Source organism: Microtus oregoni, unplaced genomic scaffold, assembly GCF_018167655.1.
Source record: "Microtus oregoni isolate MIOR12 unplaced genomic scaffold, Mior012 000000F_ref0000247, whole genome shotgun sequence".
Classification (NCBI taxonomy): Eukaryota; Metazoa; Chordata; class Mammalia; order Rodentia; family Cricetidae; genus Microtus; species Microtus oregoni.
Window position 1 is genome coordinate 74,526,715 of NW_024543059.1, and position 7,057 is coordinate 74,533,771.

Consider the following 7,057-nt stretch of genomic DNA (forward strand, 5'->3'; position numbering starts at 1 on the left):
TATCGCATCCTCGGGGTCATATATTCAGCTTCAGTAGAATGTGGTGCACACACTGTACAACATCATGACATCATCATGCAGAGAAAACTAAAGGGAAACACAACTAACGGTAGCCGAGGGTTTTCTGTGTTCTGCGCTGTCCGATTGATGCCTATAAATAATTACTCTGAGGCTTAATATTAATTATAATTGTTGGCAAATGACTCAGGCTTATTACTAGCTAGTTCTTACATTTAAATGGACCCATTTCTATTAATCTGTGCATTGCCACATGGCTGTGATTTACCACTAATTCTCTGGCATCCCACTCCTCCAGTGGCTGGCTACATGGCATCTCCTAGACTCTGCCTTCCTTCTCTCTGTATCTCTGTTTGGATTTCCTGCGTAGCTATAATCTGCTTGGCCCTTGGCCAAATCAGCTTCTTTATTAAGCAATGGCAGTAAAACATATTCACAGCATACAGAGGGGCGTTTGACATCACACAACTGCATTGTTCCCGGCCTCTCTGGAAATGAGAACATTCAACAAAAGAGTGTACAAAAAATAAGGAAATGCAAAGCAGTCTTCCTCTGGTTTTCTTGAAACGTGGGTGATATTCAAAAATGATAACCGCACAGCAGACATAATGTCCTCCAAGACATGTTGGGTCATTTTGTGGTGCTTTTATGTCTGTTGTGGGTGTTTTGCCACTACGTACATGCAATTCTCAAAGTAGCCAGATGAGGGCAGTGGATGTCACCTGGAATGCACATTAAAGACGTTTATTTGCTGTCTTTGCTGTCAGGTGTGTCTTCTTAGACAGCCAAAAGAGCTCTTAATGCACGAGCCACCTCTCCGATCCCTGTTCTTAACTTTCTCCTCCCAGTCATATGTGCTGTGCTAGTAGATTGGATCACCGCAACCAAAGACAGAAGTTTCTTGAGACTTGTAGGGACAGGTCCATGGAGTAGGCATGCTAATTGTCTTAGGCTGCCACACATCCATGCAGGGCTCACAGAGGTTCAGGACCCAGCCCCAGCATCTCTGACTGTCAGACTGGAACGGATTTTCTTCACCTCTCATCTAGGATGACAGTGCAGGTTAGGACTGTCTAATCAAATGCAGAATTTGAGAAGACCCTGCTGGGGGTAGAGGTGGGGTAAGGAACCCCTCTTGATAGTCTAACTAAGCAATATTTGGAGGAGCCTTATGACTAGCTGGAGTAAAAGGAGCCTGTAGCAGGGGCTACATACCTCCTGTTGAGAGTGTTTCTGTGCAAGACTAGAAAAAGGGAGAGAGATGGTAGATAAACGATAGATAGATAGATAGATAGATAGATAGATAGATAGATAGATAGATAGTAGATAGATAGTAGATAGCAGATAGCCCAGAGACCTAGGGCAAAACCTTTTTTTTTTTAGACCAGTAGTGTTGGTTTTACCCTAGGTCTCTGGGCTATCTATTACTGACCTATCTACTATCTATCTGTCTATCATCTACTCTGGTTCTTGGTTACCCAAGCAAGTGCTGGGTGTGGGTTCCTTCTTGTGGAGTGGGCCTGAAGTCAAATCAGACACCGGTTGACTATTCCCACACGTTCTGTGCCACCATTGTCTTTCATATTTTGTAGGCAGGACATTTTGTAGGTCAAAGGTTTTGTGACTGGGTTGGTTGGCGTCTGCTTTTCTCTTTCAATAGCCCACAGAGTACCTTCCCTCAGCCAAGAGTCTAGAAAGTAGGGATGCAGGCTTCCTGTATGACCCAGCTTGACTTCCCCATGTTCCATGTGTGGATGTTACCTCAGCAATGGGACCCACTTGCAGTTTTTGGAATTGAATGCAGCCCAGTCCTTCCACTGGAATCCTTGCCTGGTGAAGGAGATGGCCAGTTGAGACTCCATTACTAGGAGCCATCACTAGTAATGGAGAGGGCAGAACAAAGAAAACAAGCTTTCCCACTAATGGGTTATTACTAAGACAAAATACCAGATAGGAACATTCAGAGTGAGCCTGCATCAAAACCAGGGGTAGGGGTGTTGCTCAAAGATGGTGCTTACTATGCCCTGGTCTCAGGGTGATTGACAATGAAGGCGATTTTGTGTTTCCACCTGAGACAGCGTGATCGACAGTGAAGACTCCAAACTGCAAACTGTAATAATAGTGTTTGAGTTTCTCCATGTCAGCAGGACTTGAACTAGGGAGACTGGGAGACTGGAGTCTATGTCAAGATATTAGCTAGGCGTGGGGACACGGGGCCAAGAAAGCAGCACACCAGACGGGAAGGACAATAATTGCCGTGACTCGGATTCGAACCGAGGTTACTGCAGCCCCAATGCAGAGTACTAACCACTATACGACCACAGCGAGCCACGCCGAGTGATGTGCTCTATAGCGGATGCTCACCCAAGCCTCAGTCAAGCTCAGCCTGGCGCGGACCGGCCTGTTCTGCAGAAATGATTTCTCTAAAGCCGCTGGGTTGGGAGCGGCGCCGAGTGCACGCGTCCGTGCCTCGGTTGGGTGGTGAGGGCAGTCGCTAACTGAAGTCTGTGGGTCGATACCACTCCTGCAGGTGTAGTCCAAGCACGTGACAGCCTTTCATTGCCCTCCTCTCCGTGGAGGCTGGGGCTGGGCCACCTGGGGAGGGGGCGAACTAGCGGTCCAAAGCCTTCCCTAGACGCCGCCCACCAGCAGAGACCAAAACCGTCACCGCCAGTCCCCAGACTCCATACCAAACACAGCCGGGCCTGCCCGTTTCTGTGATTTATTTTGGTTTTTCCACATCCCATGGTTTTCGAAATAAATCGGTTCCAGGGTTTTGTGATTACGAATTAGGCTGTGGTCGCCTAATTCATATGCATATGAATTGTCATATGCATATCTTTAGCCATTGGTGGAAAGTTTACCTATTTTATTAAAATCTGGCCCGTTTCCTGTGCTTTGGTGACTTGTTGTCCATAATTTTCCTTCATTAAGGAGGATCCCCACTCTCGGTCATCCCCAAATAAAACAAAGACGGCAGGTGGGGGTTGTCCACAGGTGCCCCCTCAGCACTCCTACTCCCCCCAAAAATTAGCTTTGTTGTTTTTCCTGCCAGAGGCCAGGCCATAAAGAGACAGCGTGTGACAGGTAAGGAAGGTCTTAAGTACGTGAGCTGGGTTTTTCGTGGGCTTCGGGAATTTCTGAGAAGGATGTAGGGATGTGCACTTTCCAGTTGCCAAGTTAGCACACAAGTGGCTGCAAATTTGGAAACGTTAAACGCCCAAAAGTTGTAATTCCTGGGTGGCTTTGAACCACCAATCTTCTGATCAACAGTAGAACCCACTAACCGACTGTGCCACAGCCACAGTTCATAAGGCTCTGCCGCGTCTCCTCTGTGATTTCGGCTTCACTGCGGCGGCCACACCTGCGTTGCCCACCTTGCGGGGGGCCCAGCATCTGCGTGTTCCATGGCCGCTTCCCGAGCTCACGCGAACGTTATGGACCCGGCACCTCTGGGACGCTGGGACCCCGCAGCTACCCGGGTGTCGGGGCCGCGGGGATTCCACGCTGGCGGACTCACCGTCCAGGCTCCCAATAGGACTCCGCGAAGGAGACCAAGTGCGCTTAGGGTCTGATCCTTTGCAAACCCGGAGCACGGACACGCGAGGAGCTGGTCACCCCAGGTGTGTGCTGGAGCCTCGGCGCGGCCCCGCGTGGGAAAGGCGAGTGCGGTGCCAGTGCTCAGGCGGTACAGACGGGTAGGAGAAGGAGGGACTTGACCTGGAGTAGAGAGTCACGGGGGTGGTTGCGACTGTGACCACACACCGCAGGGATCTGAGGCGGAGCCGGGTGGAACCCAGTACGTCTCCGCGAGAATGGTGACTATGAAGAGACTGGAGTTTGTGTTTAGGGAGATAAAAAACCACGAGGGGTGTTTCGTTTTGTTTTTAATTAGCCAGAATTGCTTCTTTTTTTTTTTTTTTTCTTCTTAGTAACGGTTGCTGTCTTTCAGCTAGAGGTGTGCGGAGTCAAGGAAGGTGTTGACTACCAGGCCAAAATCTAAGATAAGAAAAGATCACTTAAGGCAAAATGAGTCACTTAGACACATACTAAGAGAAACAAAAATAGACTGTAAGGAGAAGGAGACAATAGCTATCTCTCTTTAAAACGAAGATAAGAGGGGAGAGCGCGAACGCAGTCCCCCACTAGCAAAAGTTATGCAGTCGAGTTTCACACACTTGGGGAGATCGCAGGGGTCAACACACCCTAAGTGCAATGGGTGAGCCTCGCCCTGGGAAAACCACCTATGTGATCATGGTATCTCCCCTGCCAGGTAAGTATGTTTTACTCACCCGCAGCCCCCACTCAGCCCCACCGGCCCTGCACTCTGAACTCACGGTCACTTCTCCGCTTTTTCCAGGATCGCCCCGGACGCGCACACTCGATTCGTGCTCTCCGCTGCCACCCGCAGACCCGCGCTCTCTTCCACGCCGCGTGGAAATCCCTCGCATTTCCGCAGAGATTGCGGATGCAGCAGCCCCTGCGCGACCCTCATCTGCATAGACCACGCCCCCAACTGACACCCAGGGGTGACACTACACCCCTCTCCTTAGCCCCGTTGGCTTGGTGAACTTTCTTGCTTGCCGAGAGCTGGATGGAGTGTTGCAGGACCAGAGACAAATCATTTTGTATTATCTCCCACCCCAAATAGCCTATGGCTGCTCACCGCCGTGGCCTAACTGCCTTGTGGCTGGTTTTGGTGCATAGCGACAGACCCCTGTCTTCCGCCAATACGAAGTCAGAGAAGCCAGGCAGCAAGAGAGCCAGCCCTACAGCAGAGGTCTCCAGCTTCGGTCGAACCTGCCTACGTCATGTCTCCACCACTGCAATTTACAAGACTCTTGATGTATGGTTTTCTCTGTTCTCTTCTACAGAAACACCATGAGACATGGTATTTGGGATGACCCGAGTCTGTGTTTCTGGTCCAGGGGACCCACTCTGCCCTCTCTGGACCTCCTCAGGCTCCTACATATGTGTCTTGAACACATACAATCAGACACAAATGCCCATACAAAAAAAAATAAGTACTCTCTTTTCTGTGTTGTGTATGTGGGGGAGTGGCAGATGTGTCTGAGCCATGGCTGGCATGTGGAGGCCAGCAAACAATGTTTCTGGCAGTCGGATCTCTTTCTGCTGTGCCTGATCTGTGGAATCTGACGTTTGACAGATTTTTATAAGAGGCAGTGATAGTTTTTAAGAACTCTAAGTCCTCGCGGTTGGGTTGGAGGTGAGCCTTGACAAAATGAGACAGAGCCTATTAGGATGAAAGAGCCGATGTAGGTCGGACAAAATTTGCCGAATATCAGGGGGTGACTGAGAATGTGGGTGTACCCCCTGAGGTGATTGAGGTAAGTCTAGGCCCTGGAGGGCTGCTGCCCTGGCTGCTTGGTCAGCTCGTTTTTTTCCCTGGAAGGAGCTGTCAGTCTGATGAGACTGGCAGTGATAGTATATTCCTATAGTTTTGGGGAGATGGGAGGCTTATAACAAGGCTATCATGTGGCCTGAGTTAGTTATGGATCCTCCTTTTGTTGTAAGAAGCCCGTGCTCTTTCCAGATAGCAGAATGGGCTGGGAGAATAGGAAAAGCATATTTGGAGTCTGTGTGAACATTTAAGGATTGTCCCTGTGCCAATTGGAAGGCACGGGTGAGGGCTACTAATTCAGCCTGTTGGTTAGTTGTATGGGCGGGGAGTGCCTGTGCCAACCCCACCTCAGTATGTGACACTATGGCAAGCCTGCCCTATGGGTTCCCTCATATAAACAGGAGGTGCCATCTGTGTGCCAGGCATAAGTGACATGAGGCAATGTGTCCTCCTGTGTGTCTGAGGGGTGGGGCAGTAGTTCCTCTGAGGTTTCTATGCAGGAATGAGATGGAGGATAGTCAGGATTAGGTTGAGGGAGAAGATCTGAGATATTGTGGAGTGGGCAGGATTGAAAAAGTGAGTGTGGCATCTTCCACTAGTGTCACTTGGAGGAAAAGAACTCGAGAAGGAGGTAAGGCTTGGAAGCCTTTATAGGGTAAGAGATGGGACAGGTTGTGGTGGGAGAAGATGGTGGTGGGTGACCCAAAGGTTAATTTCTTTGACTCACGAAAAAGAAGCTCAGCAGTCGCTAAAGCGCATATACAGGGTGCCCAGCCCTGAGTGGTAAAGTCTAGCTTCTTCTTCTTCTTTTTTTTCGAGACAGGGTTTCTCTGTAGCTTTGGTGCCCGTCCCAGAACTAGCTCTTGTAGACCAGGCTGGCCTCGAACTCCCAGAGATCCGCCTGCCTCTGCCTCCCGAGTGCTGGGATTAAAGGCGTGCGCCACCACCGTCTGTCTTAAAGTCTAGCTTCTTAGGTGTCAGGGCCAGCCTCGACAAAAATACCAGAGTGGAGGTGTAGGAATTTAGAAATATAGTAAAGAATATGAAGACGCAAATGAAAATAATAAAATGCAGAAACATATAGAATAGTTTCGGGAGGGAATTTTTCAGTGAGTACTGAAAATTCGCCCATGTTTAATTTCCAACTGGTTAATATACCCCTCAGTGGGTCTCCACAGACTGGTACATTACAGGTGCAAAGGAAGGTCCCAGCTGATGCTCTAAGACCCCAAGGGCATACCCCTCCTTTTCTGTTACATAGAAGGAAAAAGGATGAGTTAGGGAGATGGAGAGGTGAAGCCTGGATAAGGGCCTCTTGGGGTCTCTGAAAGGGCTTAGTAATGGGAGGGGGGAGAAACTCGTGTGGAGAACCTAGTGCTGCCTCCTATAGGGGGCAGGCAAGCAGAGAAAAAGAGAGGGTCCAGGAACTAAAGAAGGCAGCTATTCCTAGGAATGATTAAAATCTCCTCTGTAGTAGAAGGGACTGCAAGAGACTGGATTAGTTTTTCTTGCTGTTCCCAGTGTGGCTGCAGCAGGCAGCAGGACATGAGACCACGCCACAGGACCACAGGTCACGAAGGCAGCCAGTCCCAGGCAGGGAGCTTCCCGGTGGGTGAGAGACAGAGACCTATTAGGCACGCTATGCAGAGAAAGTGGTTATTCTAGGCGACCTGACAG

General features: G+C 49.7%; 2 non-coding genes across 2 annotated transcripts; both read right to left on the minus strand.

Moving 5' to 3' along the window:
• Nucleotides 1–2,271: 2,271 nt before the first annotated feature.
• On the minus strand, nucleotides 2,272–2,343 carry Trnap-ggg. Its single transcript has one exon. It is a non-coding gene; the product is annotated as a tRNA-Pro (tRNA).
• Nucleotides 2,344–4,135: 1,792 nt separating this feature from the next.
• Nucleotides 4,136–4,299, minus strand: LOC121453902. Its single transcript, XR_005975110.1, has one exon. It is a non-coding gene; the product is annotated as a U1 spliceosomal RNA (small nuclear RNA).
• Nucleotides 4,300–7,057: the final 2,758 nt, after the last annotated feature.